The sequence below is a fragment of the Phascolarctos cinereus genome, unplaced genomic scaffold (assembly GCF_003287225.1).
Source record: "Phascolarctos cinereus isolate Bilbo 61053 unplaced genomic scaffold, phaCin_HiC Scaffold_7;HRSCAF=346, whole genome shotgun sequence".
NCBI classification, from domain to species: Eukaryota; Metazoa; Chordata; class Mammalia; order Diprotodontia; family Phascolarctidae; genus Phascolarctos; species Phascolarctos cinereus.
Window position 1 is genome coordinate 168,933,940 of NW_027556180.1, and position 21,640 is coordinate 168,955,579.

Consider the following 21,640-nt stretch of genomic DNA (forward strand, 5'->3'; position numbering starts at 1 on the left):
ACTTAGAAAGCAAGATTCTTTTATATATATATATATTTATATATATATATATATATATATATATATATATATGTATATATATATTGTATATATATATATATATATAATTTGTACACATATACACACGTGTACATACATACAAGCATACATACATATATATGTAGAAATTATTAGGAAATAGTAAAGGATGAGTGAGAAGGGTACTAAATTTTATCTGAGTATTGATTTTTTTGAGACATTTTCTAATCTCATATAAAATCTTCTACTTCATACTTGGCTTCATCACAGAACTATTTTTTTTTTGTACAAATGAATGCTTTTCTCTACCTCAGGCAAAAACATGCTTATAGAAAAATCTTTACTGATTAGACCACGTGGTCAAGACCAACCAATTACCACCACTGGCTTATACATTAATTGCTAGAAATATATGTTAGAGGAAAAAACACTTTCATGAATACTGAAACTGAAAATATTATAAAGTGACAGTAACATCATTCATATAAACACTTTAAACACATGTATGTGTAAGCACAAATATACATTCATGTGTCTTTATGGGTATCTTGAGACATTCTCCAACCCATTAGAGAAAATATGAGGAAGAATCATTCAATGTTTTTGCAACATATTCAGTCTCATCATTGTTGTAGGTACTTTCTCCAATGGTGTACTTCCCGATACATCCACACATTCTCGTTTGGTATAGTTCTGGTCCATGTTTTCCCATAGATTCTCCAATGAGGTTACAACCAACAACTAGGGCATGTAACATCACTCTCTGGGTACCAGTACCATCGTTGGGTGTTATGGAGCCAACCAATTCTAATCACGCATTTCTTGGATAATATCTTTTATGCCACTACTTATGCACAAACCATCCCTTCCGTAGACTATTTACACCCTTCATGATAGCTAACAATAATAGTTGACATTTATATATTGCTTTAAGGATTGCAGAGTATTTTACAGATGTTAACTCATTTGATTCTCAGAATAAGTAGGTAAAGTAGGTGCTATTATCATCTCCATTTTACAGATGAGGAAACTGAGGCACAAAGCAATTAAGTAGCTTGCCCAGGGCCAAGCAGCTAGTAATCTTCTAAGGCCAGACTTGAACTTAGATCTTCCTGGTTCCAAGACCTGTTCTCTATCCATTTTACCACCTAGATGTCCCATATCTCTATTGCACTTGGGCTAACCAGAAATTTTGATTCTCCAAAAAATATGTTGTTGAATGGGTCACAGTCATTTAGAAACTAATGACCAGAAGAGCCACTGACTAAGGTAAACGTTCTTGCTTTTATCAACATCACGCATGTATAATGTACACATGATCTTATTACTCTGTCTGGATATGTATTATTCATAGTTTTGATGATATAAAGCAGAAAATTTTGTTTACATTTATAAAATATTTTGGAGATAAGCTTAAATTGACCTTAGTTATTGACTCACTCATGTGTGTGTGCACTCATGTATGTGTGTTGTGTATATATAATATATATGGTTATTGTCTGGTACTGGGCTGAGAGAAAAGATTATGGCTTCTTAGTCAACATTTATGTGCTTTTAATCAAAAATTTGATTTTAAATTGAATTCTGCTCTCTGTAAACAGGTTTAATAATGCCTACTACAAAAATAGGGGCCAGTCTGAATATGAATCTGCAATGTTACCATGAGGTTCAAAAGCGTTCAATGGAGATTAAGGATAAATTAAATATTGAAAAGACTAAAGAATATTGAAACTTTTTGAGATTGTGCTCCAGGAAGGAAAAGACATTCCAAATCTTAGCATTCATGGTACTCCCTTTAGTATGAAATTGTGGGTGTTATTCAAGTTATCCTGTGACAGTTGTTATAATTTATGAACAATGTAATAGAAGGGGATGTTTATAAAAGGAGACCTCCTTTAAGCATATCTTTCATATCCTTGGTAGCAAAGGGATAAAAAACAAGCCAGTTGTCATCAACAGAAGGCTGGCCATCTGGCAATGAGTTATTTGGACCCAGGAAATGAATGGAATCTACCTGCTAAACAAAAAGCAGCTACGATCAGCAGTGGTAAAGGAGGGTACCATACTGATGGGCTCTTCTGAAATACTAAAATGACATGCTTTATACCTTACCTGATTTCCAAAAGGATGTGTGGTGGTGAGGAGGTCAGAAATGTTTTTATGTGTTAATTTTTTCACTTAAGAAACTTCTCAAAGAATTGAATTGTTTCAAAACAGGGATAATATTTGAACAGAGCCACAAAGTGGTACTGTGCATAGTGTTGGTGTTGGAGTCAGGAAGACCTGAGTTTGAATTCTGCCACAGACACATACTAGCTTTTTGATCTTAGGAAAGTCACCTAACCAGTCTCAGGCTCAATTTCTTCATCTGTAAAATGGTTATATTAATATCCCCTGCTTTATAGGGTTGTTGTGAGGATCAAATGAGATAATATGTAAAATGTTTTGCAAATTTTAAAGCATTGTATAAATTCTAGCTGCTGTCATTATGAGAGGATCCCAAATCCAACACTGGCCTTTATACAAATTTCACACCTTCCCTAGATTAATAAGTGCAGTCCAAAGTAATTTGACCAATTGGTTTTGTCTGCATATGGACTTGTTCTGAAGCCAGCCAAGAGCTTCGACGTATTGTGACAACATCTATCCCATCATGTTATCTTTTCACAGAAACCCATAGCCTAGGTAAGGCGAGGCGTTTACTGTCAATCCCCAGCATTTCTGTCAGTGCATGTTGTAGACAAAATCATTGTTGAGGGGCTATTTAAAGACTACTGAAAGAAGAGAAATTTAAAACCCGAGTGATATCATGAGGAATGCTGTGAAAGGCACTCCTTTGGACTGTTCTCATGGTCCTTATCTACCCCCAGCAGCCCACCAAGATTCTGCTGACTTCAAAGAGAGCCCTTGGAGAAGAGGGAGGAATCACCCCACCCCCAACCCCAGACTGCACAGCAAGGGCAGCCCAAGCTCAGACTAGGCAAGAACTGGAGAAATCGGAGTCTTGAAGGACAGAAGAAACTGAAGGTAAAGTTAACACAAGATAATGATAGAGCAGTTTCAGAAAAATTGTGTGAGAGGCACTGGAAGATAAATATTTGGGGATTTTTAATGAAAAAATGGCACTCCTTTTCTTTATTTTTTATGTATTTTTGAGTTTTAACAAATAGTTCTAGTGATAATTAGCATCTTTGTATATTTATTGAAAACCAGCACTAAATCTGTATATTTACAGAAAAATGCCTTAGACATAGATAATGGCACAATTCCATGTTTGTGAATTGACAGTTTTCTCTAAACATACAGTAGAAATTCAGCAATTATCACTACAGCTGTTTGTTAAAATTCGACAATAGATAAATAACGAATAGAAATCAATCTTTTCATTAAAATTCAAGAAGACAAAAAATATCTAAAGGAATTTCATTATTCCTTTAGCGAATCCAGAACCATTCTTCTCTCCCTCTTCAAATGCTCCCTAAGAGCACTTTGACTGAGTCCTTTGTCAGCATCATGCCCTACCTTGTATCATACTCATTTGTGTACATGTGGCACCTGCACAGTAGACTATAAGCTCCTCAAGGGCAGGGGCATGTCATTTTAATCTTCTTACTACTACTGATGGTAGTAGTAGTAGTAGTAGTAGCAGCAGTAGTAGTAGTAGCAACAGCAGCAGCAGCAGCAGCTTACATTTATACATTTATAGCAGCAGTAGTAGTAGCAGCTTACATTTATATAGTGCTTTAAAACTGTTTTAAATAAGCTTAATTAAAGTAGGGCTGTTTTCATTCTTCATATTTGTATCCCCAGGACTTCGCATACTTCCTGTCATATAATAAGCATTTAATAAATGCTTGTTAACTGATTGAACAACCTATGAAGGGGCTATTGCTTATTCCCTTTTTTTTTTTTTTTTGCTGTGTAATCTAAGACTTAGAGGTAAAGTGACCTTTGCAGAGCAACACAGCTAATAGGTAAATGTATGAGGCAGGCTTCAAATCCAGGTTTTCCTGACTCAAATCCAGTGGACTCTATTATACCCCACTGTCTCTCACATAATAGGCACCTAAGATACGTTTGCTGAATGCTACTTCAGAGCTTAGGAGCTCCCTCAACATTTCTTTTGGTGCAAGTTCCATTTTAAGGCAAAAATTGGCCTTGACTTGATTTCCCAAAGGATATGCCTGTTATAAAGAAATCAAGATATTTCAAGTTACCTAATTTCAATTTCAATTTACCCATTAAAGTATAAGTTGCCATAATGACTGAAAAGTAAGGCTACATGCATCTAGCTGGAAGGCTAATAACATTCTGCAATTCCTCATTTAGCATCTTGAAGCATATAATACCATTATTTACTTGTGGTATTCCTTATAGCATTATTGAGGTTAAAATATTATTGAGGTCAAGATTTCTGCTATCATCCAAAATGGGGGAAGAAGAAAGGGGAAGCTTAGAGTATAAGAGTAAATTAGTCAACCTTAGGTTAGCCAAGAATGGAGTTGTACAGTTAGGAGCATATCCCTCGTTTCCAATTATTTTATTTCACCTCTTCTTTGACCCAAAAATGTCCAAGTCCTTTGAACTATGAAAATGCCCTTCTTTTCATCCTCAATGTTAATGGAAGCCATACCCCACTATCAGTTCATCCTCAATTTGTCTCCCAACTTTTTGAAAGCTAGACAAGGTCAAGGCCAAGATGGAGCCAAAAAGGCCTTGTTCTCAGGCTAGGTGGTCCACTGGCTAGAGTGCTATACTTGGATTCAAGAAGTTCAAATCCTGACTCAGATAATTACTTAACTGTGTGGTGCTTATTAAGTACCTACTATGGGTACCACAGTAAGTTCTGAGATACAAAGAAAGGAAACAGATAGTAACAGCTTTCAAGGGGTTCACAGTTTAATGGAGGAGATAACATGCAAATAATTATGTATAGACAAGATACATACAGGATAAATTGTAGATACTCAACAGAGAAAAGACAGTAACTTCTTCCACCTCAGTTTCTTCATTTGTAAACTGGGGATAGGAAAAGACCCTATCTCACAGGGTTGTTACAGAGATCAAATGAAAAAAATATATATATGTGAAGTCCTTTGCAAACCATAAAATGCTATAAAATGACAGTTATTACTACTATTTTCCTTCCCATCCAAGACCAGATTTGATCTCTGTTCAAAAAAACTGAACGTCTTTTACTTTTAAAATTTAAGTTCAGTGAATGAAAATTTGGAGAAAGACAATATCTGTAACTGATACATTCCTGCACTATAGACTTTCTGTATGGAACAAATGAGACATGATGTAAATGCAAAGTGCTTTGGCATCTATAAAGCATTCTATAAGCAGGAATTATTTGTTATTATTATTGAAGATCATGATGAGAGAGCTGCATTAGCTATGGCACAAGCAATGTGATCTTAAATTAAGATGGACATAATGTCCTCTTGGATGTACATTTTCTCCTGCTTTTATAAGAAAAGCAGGCCCTTTTCAGGAGAAGAAAGCAGGCAAGCACTGTTGCCAAGGGTAATTGTCCCAAGACCAGCAGTCCAACCTTCTCATCCTCCCTAATTGAGATAGCCTCCAGGGAGAGCTTTTAATCAGTCTATGGTCTGTGGAAAGACTGAGAGGACAAACATCTTTGGAAAGATCCTGCTAATTAGGGGACACATCAACAGGATATTTGCCTGGAATTCAGTTTGTAAGGGTGCAAGCTGAAAAAAAAAATATTCTCTACCAGTGAAGAGAATTCTCTCATTTCCTCAGACATCTATTTCCTCCATTTTCCTTAGCATCATGGCACCTTTAGGCATGCGTGTGCATATGTGTCTGCACAGCCACCGCCACTTAACTGTGGGGTTTGGAATAATGTAATTACTCATTCTGGGAGAGCAGATAATTACTGTCACTGGATCCCACATAGTTTACAGAGCTTAGTTTTTGTCCTTTCTTTAAATGATAAATACAGTATTTTCCATTTGGGAGTAGAAGACATTTTTTTTCTTCCCACTGACTCTTCTCCCCCTTCTAAACTTCTTGAATTGTATATATTTTGGATGAACAACAGGGGGGTGCCACTTCACCCGAGGAAAGGGCAATTATTTAGAAATGATACAAGAATAATCTGTGTCTCTAGATGCATGCAGTGAATCATCCTCGGTATTAAATTGGGTTAGCCTCACCGTAACAGTTATGATATCAGTTCACAACTAATTCCTGAACTTCATGTAGCCTCCACAGACAAATCATTCCCCCCTAAAAAAAAAAAAGCTCTCCAGACACTTACAGATATTGTTCCAAAGATTCATGTCAACATATCATAATTCAAAAAAGGGCTTATCTCTATTATCTCAGCCTAGACCTATGGCTATTGACAGAAACAGGACAATGAGGAAGCTGGACACACAAGCTAGGCCATAGTAAATGGTAAATAGTTGAGGGATAAACTTTTTGAGCTCCCCAGAAAAAACATTAACCCAGGTCTGTTCTTTAACCTAGTATATTGATATCAGAACTGGAATAAACAGTGTCAAGAACCATGTTTGACAGGGTTTGTACATCATGGATAAGCTGGCTGTAAGGGGAAGTTTAAATACTACTGCAATTTGTTGCCTTCATTCATAATCAAAGGTTTCTAAAACCACAGATGATATTTTTTTTCTACCCACGTTCATGGATCCCCTAGAATCTATCCACTAGGCCCTTGGGGTAGACTACAGGTTAAGTTCCTCTGCTGTATGGTTATTTGTCAGTGGTTGGAAAGGTAAAGGGTTAGGCTATAAAATTTCTCCATTGAGGAGAGATGTAGTTATGGCTATCTAAAAAGTATGGTCCTAGATTTCAACTCCAGACCCATTCTTGTTGACATCACACTAGAACCTTTGGTCCCTAGAAGTTCTATCCTATGAAACTCTGCCTAACAGCATGTAAATTCTCCTGATTTGCTGGACAAAATCAGTCTGACCTTGAATACAACACATTTAGAAATAATCTAATAAGTATACTGCCATAAAATATTTCTAACTCCCACTCAAGTACCAGCCTTATCACTTATGGTTAGACATGGTAGACAGGCAAATGGTTCCTGAAAATAGCAAAACTTGATAAAACTAATCATTCTTCAACAGCTAAAGAGAAGTATTCCATGTGAGGAATAAGACAGTATAGTCCTAGACTTTGGTTTCCTAATTTCAACACCTACACAAGATAATTCTAAACTAAAGTCTTTGATATTTCACCACAGAATGAAGCTGACTGGTCCTGGAGTCCTGAAGACTATTCATGTCAGGAATTTGAATATAAACTTAATTAGGAGACTGTATTTTCAGAATTCTAAGGATAAGCCTACTAGCTAAGTTCAAAGAGCTTCATCATTAGGCATGTTGACCAACAGCTGATCAATTTGGGGAGGAGGGGGAATTGGAGAAAGCAAAGCAACTCATGAAAATCATTTTCTTTTTTTTTAATTTTTAAATTTTTTTTTTGAAAATCATTTTCTAAAGAATAAATGGGATGTGGTCTGAGTTGCTAGAGGTATTACCCACACAACACATGATAGATAAATGGATAGATAGATAGACAGACAGATAGATAGATAGAAAGGTAGATAGGTAGATGGAACATTTGTTTAATGCTTCTTATAAGCCAGACTCTATGGTAAGTGATGTATACAAATGATGTTGTCTAGTCATTTCAGTCATGTCCAACTCTTCATGACCTGACTTGGAGTTTTCTTGGGAAAGATACTGGAGTGGTTTGTCGTTTCCTTCTCCAGTTCATTTTACAGATGAGGAAACTGAGGCAAGCAGGGTTAAGTGACTTGCCCAAGGTTGCACAGCTAGGAAGTATCCAAGGCTGGATTTGAACTCACAAAGATAAATCGTCCTGACTCCAGGCCAGGCACTCTATCCACTTTGCCACTTAGCTGCCCAACGGATATAAATACATGCAAAAAATTAAAAAATATATATATTTTTAAAAATAGTCCCTACCTTCATAGAACTTATATTCTAATGGGGGAAAACAACATACATGTAAGATACAAAACAGAGTAGATAGGTGACCTCATAGCAGGCAAAGTACTACTCATTAGTCATCAAGCACATTTATTGAGCACATCTTATGTGCTAGGCTCTGTGCTAAGCCCTGGGAATACAAAGTCAAAAGAGAGTTCCTGCTCTTAAGGAGCTTGCAATCTAGGGAGAGAGAGTAACAAGCAAAGAACAGTGCAAATAAGAGATATACAGAATAAATAGAAATAAAAAATGTATGGAAGGGACCACCAGTATTAAGGGGGATTGGAAAAGGCTTTTTACAGAGGAAGTGAGACTTGAAAGATTTCAGGGAAGCCAGAAGGCAGAGATGAGAAGACAAGAGATTTCTAGGTATAGGGCACAGTCAGTGAAACTGACTGCTCAGAATCAACATCAGTACTCACTACACCACAAATAGGGGTGGGAGGGACTGGGCAGGGGTGGGGAGCGTGGAGACAGGGCCCTGGAAAGGAGCTTTGCTTAAAAGCCAAACAGAGGTTTTGATCCTAGAGGCAATAGGAAACCATTAGAGCTGCTTTAAATAAAGGGATGACTTGGTCGGATCTAGGATTTAGAGAGATCACTTTGGCAGCTGAGGGGAAGGAGGACCACAGAGGGGAGAGACATGAGATGGGAAGAACCACTAGCAGGCTAATATAATGGTCTAGGCATGAAATGATTAAGGTTTGCACCAAGGTAGAAGCAGTGTTAGAGGAGAGAAGGGGGTGTATACAGAAATGTTGTCAAGGTAGAAAATATTTGCAAAGCACTTAGCACGGTGCCTGGCACATAGTAGGTGCTTTGTAAATTCTAGCTATTATTATCATTATTGTTGGTGGTGGTACTATTATTATAACATAGAGGAGTTAGAGAGAGTGAATAGTTGAGGAATGCACCTAGGTTACATCTGGGCAGCTAGGAAGATGGTGCCCTTGACATTAATAAGGAAGTTAAGGAAAGAGGAGAGCTTGGGAAGAAAGATAAAGAATTCTATTTTTCATATGTTCAGCTTAAGATGTCTGTGAGACATCCAGTTTGAGATGCCCAATAGGCAGTTGGGGGTGTGAGAATGGAGGTCAGGAGAGAGGTTCAGTCTAGACAAATAAATGTGACAACCATCGGAATGGAGATGATGGTGGAATCCATGGGAACTGGGGAGCCAACCAAAGAGTGAATGGGGGTTTGGAAAGAGGGGACCAAGAAAGGCTTCTTATTTAAAGTGGTAGAAGGAAGCCAGGGATTTTAAGAGGGTGAGAGCAAAGATGAGATTTGAATGCAGATTCTCTAACTCCAAACCTAACAACCTTTTCCTCTGTGCTGAGGTACTTTTGAGCTGGTGCCAGTTATAGCTTCTACCAGCCAAGCAGGAAAGCACTTCATTATTTTCTTTCACCAGCTTGGTAGGGGTAGGGGAGAAAAGATACAATCCAAAGCCTTCTGTGATGTTTCCCTGTTAATTAAAAAAAAAAAAGAAGTCTTGTCTTATTTCTATTTTGACATCTTTGGTTATTGAAAAGTCACATCTAGGGCAGCTAGGTGGCACAGTGGCTAGAGCACTGGCCCTGAAGTCAGGAGGACCTGAGTTCAAATCTGGCCTCAGACCAAACACTTGACACTTACTAGGTGGCCAAGTCACTTAACCCCAACAGCCAAAAAAAAAAAGTCACGTCATCTTGTCTCATATCATAATGACTATAGCATTTCCTTGGTATGTGCTCACTCATCTCAGCCTGTGGCTACTAGATTAAACTACATGTTCTTGGTGAAAAGACCCTTTTTTGCAGTTGTGAATCAACTGGAAATAAAACTTTCCAATTTTATCTCAGTTAAAATTTCTCATTTGTTCTCTTTTACATATAGAATCACAGAATCTGAAATTTGGTAAGGACCTCAGAGTCTAACCTGCTATATACCACATAGTCCCTGTTTCAGTTCAATGCAATAATTTTGTGTTATAGACATCTGAGTCAGGTCATTTTAGTCATGTCCAACTCTGACCCCATTTGGGGTTTTCTTGGCAAAGACACTGGAGTGGTTTGCCATTTCCTTTCCCAGCTCATTTTAAGGGTGAAGAACTGAGGCAAACAGGGTGAAGTGACTTGCCCAGAGTCACTAGGAGGTGTCTGAGACCAGAGTTGAACTCAGAAAGATCAATCTTCCTGATTTCCAGCCCTATGCTCTATCCTCCATGCCACCCAGTACTGTCCGCTTACTCTGGTGAAATGGAGGCTCACTGAAGCCCAGGGATGGCTTGTGTGTAGCTTCCTCCATCATCCCAAGCTTCATTCTTATGTTGGTATCTGTTGAGGAGGAGTGAAGAAGTTTTTGTTTGTTTGTTTGTTTTCTCCACCAAAGTACAGGAGAGCATCTCTCTTGCCATTCATCCCAGGGAAAGGGCCAGGGGAAGGAAAATTTTCTGTCAAGGCTGAGGAGAACTATGCTCTCACTTTTCCTTTCTGTGAAATGACCAGGGAAGGATTTTTTTTTCTTGCATTGAGCAGGTGAAGAAAAATGGAAGTTGCTCCTGGGTTCATGACTATACAGAGCAGAGGCAGGAAACGAGAGCCATAGAAAATCTGGTGAAGGAGAACCATAAGTGGGAGAGGTGAATAGGATCTGAGAGAGAGACTGAAAACTGCATGTATGGAGAAGATGAGCAGGAGGAGCAGGTAATCTTAGGAACTGATTCCCCCCTCCCTGAAGTCTTCACACTTAGGACCCATGCAAGACAGTACCCTCCAAATATCAAGAGACACTGTATCCTTGACTGCACCTCCAGAGTCATGAGTTTAGAAGGAGTCAAAAGAGGAATGAAATTGTACTTTTAAAAAATAAATTCATTTATTTGGTTATTTCTTTATTTGATTATTTCTTTATTTATTTTAGTTTTCAACATTCATTTCCATAAGATTTTGAGTTCAAAAGTTTCTCCCCATCTCTCCCTTCCCCCACCCCAAGATGGCATGTAATTTGATATAGGCTCAACATATACATTCACACTAAACCTATTTTCACATTAGTCATATTGTAAAGAAGAATTGGAACCAATGGGAGAAACCACAAGAAAGAAGAAACAAAAGAGAGAGAATGAGAGAGAGCAAAGAATATGTTTCAATCTGCATTCAGATTCCATAGTTCTTTTTCTGGATATGAACAGCATTTTCCATCATGAGGCCTTTATCAGAGAGACTGGTTGTAAAAATTCTTCCCCAGTTTTCTGCTTCCCTCCTAATCTTGGTTGCATTGGCTTTGTTTTGCAAAAACTTTTCAATTTAATGTAATCAAAATTATCCATTTTGCATTTCATAATGTTCTCAGTCTCTTGCTTGATCAATAAATTCTGTTCTCCATAAATCTGACAGGTAAGTTGTTCTTTGCTCTCCTAGTTTGCTTATATTATCGGCCTTTGTGTCTAAATCATGTACTCATTTTGACTTTATTTTGGTATATGGTGTAAGATGTTGGTGTATGCCTCATTTCTGCCGTACTATTTCCAGTTTTTGCAGCAGTTTTTGTCAAATAGTGATTTCTTATCCCAGAAGCTGGGGTCTTTAGGTCTCTCAAAAAGTAGAATACCATAGTCATGGACTATTGTGTCTTATGTACCTAACCTATCCCACTGATCCACTGCTGTATTTCTTAGCCAGTACCAAGTAGTTTTGATGATTGCTGCTTTACAACACAGTTTAAGATCTGACATGGCTAGGCCACCTTCCCTTGCATTTCTTTTCATTCATTCCCTTGATATTCTGGACCTTTTGTTCTCCCAGATGAATTTTGTTATTATTTTTTCTAGCTCTATAAAACAATTTTTGTTAGTTTGATTGCTATGGCACTGAATAAGTAAATTAATTTAGGTACAATTGTCATTTTTATTATATTAGTTCAGCCTACCCATGAGCAACTGATTTTTTTTACAATTATTTAGATCTGACTTTATTTGTGTGAAAAGTGTTTTGTAATTGTGTTCATATAGTTCCTGGGCTTGTTTTGGCAGATAGACTCCCAAATATTTTATAATGTCTACAGTAACTTTAAATGGAATTTTTCTTTCTATCTCTTGCTGTTGGGCTTTGTTAGTAATATATAGAAATGCCAATGATTTGTGTGGGTTTATTTTATATCCTGCAACTTTGTTAAGGTTGTTTATCATTTCAAGTAGTTTTTTACTTGATTTCTAGGACTCTCTAAGCATGTCATAATATCATCTGCAGAGTGATAGCTTTATTTCTTCTTTGCCTATTCTAGTTCCTTCAATCTCCTTTTTTCTAGTTGCTGAAGCTAACATTTTTAGTACAATATTGAATAACAGTGGTGATAATGGACATCCTTGTTTCACCCCTGATCTTATTGGAAATGCTTCTAGCTTATCCCCATTACATATGATGCTTGCTGATGGGTTTAGGTAGATGCTACTTACCATTTTAAGGAAGACTCCATTTATAAATTGTACATTTTCAAGAATGTGACAAATACTATTTTTGTTGATTTAGTATTCATTTTTATTCTAGTTAAATGTCATAGTAATTCAATGTTCTTCTTTGTCTGGATATGTTAAAACAGGGCACATGTGAATCCTTAGACCTGAGTTTATTCAGTTTTCAAACTGGGGCAGGCATGCACAGATGGGTTATTAAAGGTCTCCAATATCTGAATCCAATCAACCAAGGTCCAGAAGTGATGATACCTACAGGCTGCATTAACTTAAGTTATATCTGTTTGTCAGCCTTACTCCAAATATGACCTATCAAAGGCATGTTATGCCATAATCCCCTCACCAGTTGCTAATGCTATCTATCCTCTTTTACATAACTTCCATCTCCTCTGTATATCTTCTATGTAACTACTTATTTACATGATGTCTCACCTATTAAAATGTGAGCTCTTTGAGAGGACTGTTTTGTTTTTGTTTGCTTGTTAAATTTCATTTATTTCTCTGCTTGTCTGTTTATTTGTTTACTTATTTCTTTATTGCTCCCCAACACTTAACATAGTACCTGGCATATTGTAAGCATTTAATAAATGTTTGTCTACTGATTAACACAAAAATTATTTGAGAACAAGGGGGGCCTTCACAAGAAATATGCCAAGCACTTATGAGAATGTTCTTTTAAAAACAGTCATTTGCTCTTGCCCTCTCACATCAAGTCTCCTGATTTCATAGAGGAGCTCATGAGTTTGTTTCAGACACTCAGTGGTTTAACTTAAAATAACAATACTTAATTTAAATATACCTGTTCTTCATTCACTTTAACAAGCATTTATTAAGATCTAACTATGTACGAAGCTCTCTGCTAAGTGCAGAGGATCCTAAGATAAAAACCAATGAAGTATCATACTCTTATCTTCAAGAAGCTTGCCTTCTATTGGCAGGGGTTGGGGATGGGAGTAGGACAGAAGCTAACTAATATACAATATTAGAATCAAACTTATATAATCATGTAATATAATACTATACTCTATATTAAAATAATTTGGGAGATGAGGAGTTCCAACAACTGAGGGGAATCAGGAAAGATCTTTTCTTAGGAGATTGAGCTGCAGTCGATCCTTAAAGGAAACAAAGAGCAGGAAAGGAAGAGAGAGAACATCTCGGTGATCAGGACATCATATGCAAAGGTATAGAGAGGACAAGAAAAGCCACGTTTGAGGAACATCAAGGTGGCTAATTTTGCTGGAGCAGAGAGTCCACAAAAGGGATTTATGTGAGATTATTTGGAATAGATTTGAGCCAGACTGAAGGGCTTCAAAGGTGGAAAGAACTTATTAAAACCTGGTTATCATTTACACCAAACCTCTAGGTAGAATTCTGCTTAGTTATTTTCTGGTTTGATTTCTTGAACTAGCTTGTTTGTGCTTTTTGGATGGGACTGGGAGTGAGGGAGGGGTTTGGCTGGCTCTCCCTATCTCACCTAGTCTGAAAGTCTTGGGACAATCCCACTTGTGATTAGCATGGTAGCTTTGGCCTGATCTTGTTCTGAATTACACCCAGTTGACCCTTCTTAGGCAGCCTGGTGGCACCAGGGCTCTCCAAGGTTCACCATATCGATGTCAGGCTTAATTTAAACAACAGATGGGCTTTAGCCCTACTGTAGCTCAAGAACTCCAAGCTCAACTAATCCACCAGCCGCAGCCTCTTCAGTAGCAAGGATTACAGGTGTGCCCCACCACATCTGGCCACTAGCTCACTTGAAAAAAGAAAAAAAAAAGATGAGAGAGTAGAGAATTACATTACAATAGTTTTTCCTAAGATTTTATTATAGTGCAGGGGTTCCTTACCTGGGATGCACATGTATATATTTCAAGCAGTGGATTGGATAGGGGAAAAAAATTACATCTTTATTTTCACAAACCTATGATTAAAATTTACCATTTTCTTCAATTATTATTCTGAGAAGGGGTCCATAGTTTTCACCAGAGTCCTGATACTAAAAAAAAAAAAAAGATTAAGAACCCATGATATAGTGTGACCTGGGCTTATCCCCTTCCTCCCATTGTTACCATGGAAACTACAATAGTCAGGGGTTCAATCTCCTTTCTGTCCATTCTAAGCTACATTTCTTAGACCATTGTCTTTATTCCCACCTGAAAAGAAAGAAATGACAATGTGTTCTGATATGTCTTCTGGTTTGGCAGCCACCCTGATTTTGAGGCATCCCTGTCATCTAAAGTTAATAATGAATTTTCTCAGAATACAAAGAATTTATTTAGCACTCTCTTCCACTTTTAAAATTTTTTACTTTATTTTACTTTATTTTCAATCGATGAGCATTTAATCTCTCTCACATGCCTTCTCCTATCCTCCAATGGAAAAAAAAAAGAGAGAACAAAAAACAAATCATTGTAATTTGCAGAACAGATTCTTGCATTGGTCATGTACAAAAATGTTCAGCTTCAGTCCATCACCTTTCTATCAGAAGTGGGTAGCATAGCACCCACTTTTGAGAGGCATCCTAGTAAGTACTTTTCAGTTGGTACCAACCCTTTTTCTCCCCCCATCTTCATTTGTATTTGGAAAGGGTGTCCTTCAGAAAATTTCATTTTTACAATCTTTGTGCTTCTATTTACTTCCTCTGAAGTCAATTCAATAAGGCATATTTTCCTGAAAAGGATACCTGGGAGTAAATAGAGTGCTGCAGTGAGTTTCTAGGCTTCTACCCATAGCATAGAGCCAACAAAGCTAGTTGTCTTTCTTCTTTCTTGCTGCTGCTGCTTATATATAAGAATCAGAGACTTAACTAATGTTATAGTTGGAAGGGTCCTTCAGGGTTCTCTACCCTGATTCAGCATTTGTTTTTCACAATGAGGAACAAGAAAATTCCTGACAGCCCGACAGAACTGAACTCTTACCTAAAGCCTGGAGTTAGAAAATTGAAGGATGGGAGTTAAAGTTCCTTAAATTTTTTGTTAATGAATCATTAGATCACCCCAAATTCTCATTGCCACTGTGGAAAACATGCTGTATTTGGGAATTATAGGACCCTGATTAAAATCCCAGCTCTATCATTTAATGTGTGACCTTGGCCAACCTACCGAACCTCTATGGGCCTTGGTTCCTTCATCTGGAAATGAGAGGATTTCACCAAATGACCTCTGAGATGCCTTAAAGCTCTGATTCTAAGTTGCTTGTGTCTAAATTAGTCCTGTATTCTAGGATTCAGTACTAAGGAAGCCCCTGATTTTCCTAATTCCACAGTTCAGTGACTATTACCAAGGAGGTCTATGCAGCATATTTATTTTTATTTTTTGAAAAGGCAACGTTCAGAGCAGCTTTAGGCTCCCAGTACTGTTAATAAGCCTGTTGTCTCACTCTATGGGTGCCGCCATTATAATGACAGAGCTTTGTGCTTCCCTACAGGAGGCCCAGCTTTGTGCGAGATGAGAAAACATTCAGGGCCTGATAGAAACCAGAGGAAGCAGGAAAATTTGAAGTTTTGTGACTTCTGTTTTCAAAATGGGTTTGGAGTTGATCCAGTGATTGATACAGCTATTAATTTTAATAGCAACTTTTTAAAAATGAATAAATAAAGACAACGAAGATCTATTTCAGAATCCTAGGGTTTCCAGGTTTTTCCAATAGGATCTCAATTGCTTCTAATCCACCTTGTATGATTGCCAACATGGCTTTCTGGTGATAGTTAATTATTCTGTTGTAGACAATTGTAAACAAGAGTGTTTAGTCTTCCTTGTAATTAAATAGAACAATTAGAATTAAGTATCATCTAAAAAAACCCTAAAGTTTTCCTTTTAAACTAGGGAAAATGGAAATACTTCTAGTGTCTTCTGGTCAATGGTGGCCCATTAAAAGGGCAGTGGATTTGGAATGAGGAATCCTGGGTCCAAATCCCAGTTCTGCCACTAACCTATATGTGTGACCTTGGGCACATCACTTTGGACTTTGGTTTCCTAATCCATAAAATGAGGGAATCACCATATCTTGAGGAACTCCATTTACACTGCTCATTTCTCTTTCAGTTCACTCTCTGGTCTGTACCACTTACTCACCAACTTCTTTGCCCTCATGGGCTATCATCATCCCCTCCCCTTTATGTCCCTCCTTTAGGTATTATTCTCTTTCTTTAGAATGTAAGCTCCTTGAGAGTAGGGACCGGTTTGTTTTCTTGTTTTTATATCCCTTGCATTTACCAACCTACCTGGCACCCAGTAAGCATTTGATGAATTATCTATCATTTATTTATCTATCACCTAGCTATCATCTAGCTATCCACCTATCTATAAAAATAGATCAGCATTCTTTGTCCTCTTTATTAACAATTAAAAGCAAAAGCCAAAAACTTAAGACAACACAAAGAGTTAAAGATCAAAGTAAACGATTCAACAACCAATGACCAGTAAAATGGATAACAGCAGATTTAGAAGGTGCCCAACTCCAAACCTTTACAATGTTAACAAAATGCAGAACTCATCATACCAAGGCAGCAAAAAGGAAGAAGAAAATTGATAGTTCTTCTCATTTCTTATTGTTCAGTTGTTTCAGTTGTATTTGACTCTTAGTGACCCCATTTGGGGTTTTCTTGGCAGAGATACTGAAGTGGTTTGCCATTTCCTTCTCCAGCTCATTTTATGGATAAGGAAACTGAGGCAAACAGGGTTAAGTGACTTTCCCAGAGTCATACAGATAGCAAGTATCTGAGACTATATTTGAACTCAGAAGATGAGTCTTTCTGACTTCAAGTCCAGTATTTTTTTTTATTGAGCCATCTAGCTGCCCTAAAGATGTTCTCAGAGCACATGATAAATAGGCCTAGAGAAATAGTTTTGGAATAAATAGAAATCACTTCACAAAACAGTAGTCAAGGCTGACAATCCTATGCACTGCATTTGCTTAATGTAGCTGAAATTTCTTCCTCTCTAGATGAAATCTATGAGATCATTAACATTCAAGAACAGAATCAAAAGACGCTCTATGGGTGACATCCACATTAATTCAACAACAATGTCAACAAATGGTCAAGTCATAAGGATTTGCTCATTAAAATAAGGGGATTTTGTTGGTAGGATGAGCTGGCATAATTAAAAATAACAAAACTGAGTAGTCATAATCTTCAAACTACATGGAATAAAAAGTTTTCAAAATGTAGAGACCTAGTGGGGAAAAACTTAAAACCAATTAGGAACAAAAGAAGATACATCATCCTTGTCATCCTGTTTACTATCAGGCCTAAAGCTCTATCCAATAAGCCTAGAAAAGATATGCCTACACCCTAATACTGTTTTCTAATTATTTAATTTTTTAGTTATTTTATCCACCTGAGAAAGTCTGCAGAATATCAAATACAAAAAAGAATAGCAAAACAGCCACTTGTCCTTCAATTATTTCTACCAGAATGTCATCAAGATAGATATGAATGAGATAACTGATTTTAATATTATTATTTATCATTAATAGTAGTGGTAATAGGAATTATAATAATAATGTGGGACCAGGGTGTGTGTGTGTGTGTGTGTGTGTGTGTGTGTAATGAACTGGACCTAACCAGCCTCCATCCTGTAGATGGCCAGAGGTAAACAGAGCAGGCTAGAGACAGGACAGTCACGAATCAAACAGATATTTAATTTCAAAGTGAGAGAAATGACTTGCAAGCAAGAAGGGAATCCAGACACATGTGCTGGGGCACCACCCCTAGTGGGGGGGACCCACTTTAGTGTGGCTAGATCTTGATATTTATACCAATGGCTCTGTGGTGATCTGTACCCCTAACAACTAGGGGTAACATCAACAAAGAGACAAATTTGATTCATGGCAGGGCTTTATGACCAGAATGTGTTCGAGCTTGTCCAGTGCTTATCCAAGTTCAGAGAACACCTGGTACTGGTCAAAGCAATACAATAATTATGTGATTTTTGCCAGAGGGTGAGATCATCTAGAGGGTCATGTCTTCTATGTTAGTCGTGTCCAGTTTTTCAACACAATTTTCAACTTGCAAGCAAGCTGACTTCCAACCACACCATTCTACTGAGACTGCTCTCTAAGATTATCAGTGCAATCTTGACTGCTAAATCCAATAGCCTTTTCTCAGTACTCATTTTACCAGACAGCTCTCTAGTTTAATTGTCTTTCTTCAGTTTTTGACACTGTAGAATACTCCCATCCTCCCAGATATTCTTTCTCTTTCCTTGTTCTGTGACATTTCTCCCTCCCATTTCTCCTCCGACCTGTCCGGTTGCTTCTCCTTTGCTAGATCATCTCCCTTAAACATAAGAGCTACCCAAGGCTCTGACCCGGACCTTTCCCCCTTTTTTTCATATATTCTCTCTCAACAATCTGCTCCATGGACATGGGAACTAATAACAGTTCTAAATGGGCAATCCCTACATCATTATACCTGGTCTTCATCTTTCTCCTAAACTCTGTTCCCCCCACAAAGCTTCTCCATATTGATGTCCCATCACACACACACACACACACACACACACACACACACACACACAAAACACTTCTAAAATAGAATGCACTTTGGCCCATCACAACTGCCCCATAATTCTTCCCAACTTCCTTCTTCCTGCTGCAGGTACAAATCATCCTTCCATTCACTCCTGTCCTCAACTTAGAAGTCACTCTCAATTCTTCCAATTAGTTATCAAGTCTTGTGGACTATTATTATTGTCCACTGGAACTTACACTTAGTAAGATACTATACAAGGATTCCAACTCAGGAACTGTTACTCCAAATCTAAAGTATGCTTTCTATGGTTACAGTTACTTGAATACATGTCTTCTATCCCTCCTACACTGCTCTGTGAGGACAAGTATCCATCTTATTCTTCTGTGTATCCCTCACAGGGGTTGTCCCTCACATAGTAGGTGCCCTATGTGTTTGTGAAATGAGTAAGTGGCACATGCACAGTATATAGCTATGGAATGAATGAACACTTTGCCTCTTGATTTTTAGTTACGCTTCATAAATTCATTGCTTGTAACCACAGCTACTAAGATAAAGATTCACAGACTAGGTGTATTTCACAAACTTTCCTTGAACATAAATACTGGACCACTTGCCCAACGGTCAAATCATGATAGGTTGGGGCAATTAGGTGGTGAAATAGAGCAGTAGCCCTGAAATCAGGAAGACCTGAGTTCAAATCCAGACAAACTGTGTGACTCTGCAAGTCATTTAACCCCAACTGTCTCAAAAAAATTATGAGGGGTTGATGGAAAGCAAGAAGAAGAGGGATGATCAAAAAGTTCAATCAGTGGTTTAAATTCTCCTTTCCCCTCCTCTTCATTTTTAGTTTCATGGAAATGTATCATTGTGGGTAGACTACATGTTCAATACAAGAAATATGCAATTGTAGGGGCTTTAAATTAGTGGTCTTGAAAATGCAGTAAAAAGAGATAAAATAATAAGGGGGTGTGTTGTAGGGCAATGAGTCATATTCATTAAAGGGAAATATTAGTTGACCATTTCCTCACTTTCTCCTCGCCTGAGCAGCAAACTTAGCTAATGGAATCCCAGAATTTATCCCCCAAATGGTTACAGTAGAGCATTGATTGGCAGGTAACTCAAACAACTTGAAAAGACTCCAAAAATGTTAAGCCAATGGTTCAATTTAAACAAAGATGTTGGGGTTAGAATCTCTCAGCAATTAAAAATGAAGGTCAGGGATATTTTGTTTTTGTCTTGAATGGCACTGTGTAAAACCATACAACTCGTCCCTTGGAGCTCAAAGATAATACCTAACATTTTAACAGTAGATATAACATAGAAAGAAAGCCTTTCCGTTTCCCTCCCCATTCAGCAAGAAACAAAGCATCAATTTGGGGAGGGGAAGTGTAGAAGGCAAGGGGAGAGGAGAAGAATCATAATTTCAGCTTTGTAGCTCTTTCATATTCATACTTTGGATGTGGTATATGGAATGTAATGTTTTTCATTTCCTACCTTTTAGATGCTTAAGGGACTGTCACATTTTAGCACTGTTCTAAAATAAGTGCTTTTTTTTTTTGTGAGAAGTTCATCCCCCAGGTTCAAATGGAATTGTATTTTCTGTGAAATTTCATTTGAAAATTATTACACTTTTTATCTTCTTCATGCCACAAGATGTGAAGTCCAAAATATTTATGTTCCTGATTGTCAGGCTCTCCTCCTTTGAGATGTTTGAGTGAAAATGAAATAGACAACTCATTTTGTTGAATCAATACAGAGATATTATCACAGCAAGATTATAATTCAGGTGTACAATACCTGCATTTTCCCTAGCAGAGCAACAGGACCACGAAGTATTATGTGGCACAACAGGTAACTAATACCAATAAAGTAGCAAAAATTTGTGTTCAAATGACAGAGTAGGGGTCTGACTCTAACCCACAAAAATAACAAAAAACAGAGGAAAGGCCTAAGCTCCTTTCTGAACCAGCCCTTGTGGCCAGAAAATTGTAAACACAGCAGAGAAGAAGTCTACTTATACCTCGCTGGTCTTCTTGATCACATGTTGCCACTATTTGGAAGCATCATCATCATCCCTAAGCATATGGACTTAGTTGGGGTCAATGCAAGTTTGTGATGGCCTGTCTTTCTACTTCACGGGCGCCACTGAGCAGCACCAGATTATTCTTCTCAGTTTTGTTTTCAATCTCATTTCTACTTCCCCTTGCTGCCTATCAGTGACTGAGATATTAAAATCCAAATGTACCATCAATAACAAACAGCATGTTATAGAAATCTAGACCCATCTTTTCCATTTTTATCTTGGTTTATTGTGCTTCTAATTTCAACTTTAAATGCTTTTAAATTATCTTGTTTAATTAGAACTCTTACTAAATTTTCTATATATTTGTTTTTCCTTCCACCACTTCTCGTTTATCTATAAGATGATACTGCTCATAATCTTATACTATCCCTTCTACAAGATGCCACAAACACCTACTGCCCTTGGCTGCTATATCTATTTGCCTGGCAAGGAGATTGAGCACTGGCTGGCTAAGGTAGCTTCAGCTCTCTTTTTGGCCTCCTCATTGTAGCAACTGATTAAACTTCTTTAGAAAATGGTAATAGCCTATGTTGACTTCTTTTCTTTCAGCCATTTTTTATTTTTCAAACATTATAGCCTTTTAAAATAAGTTAAGT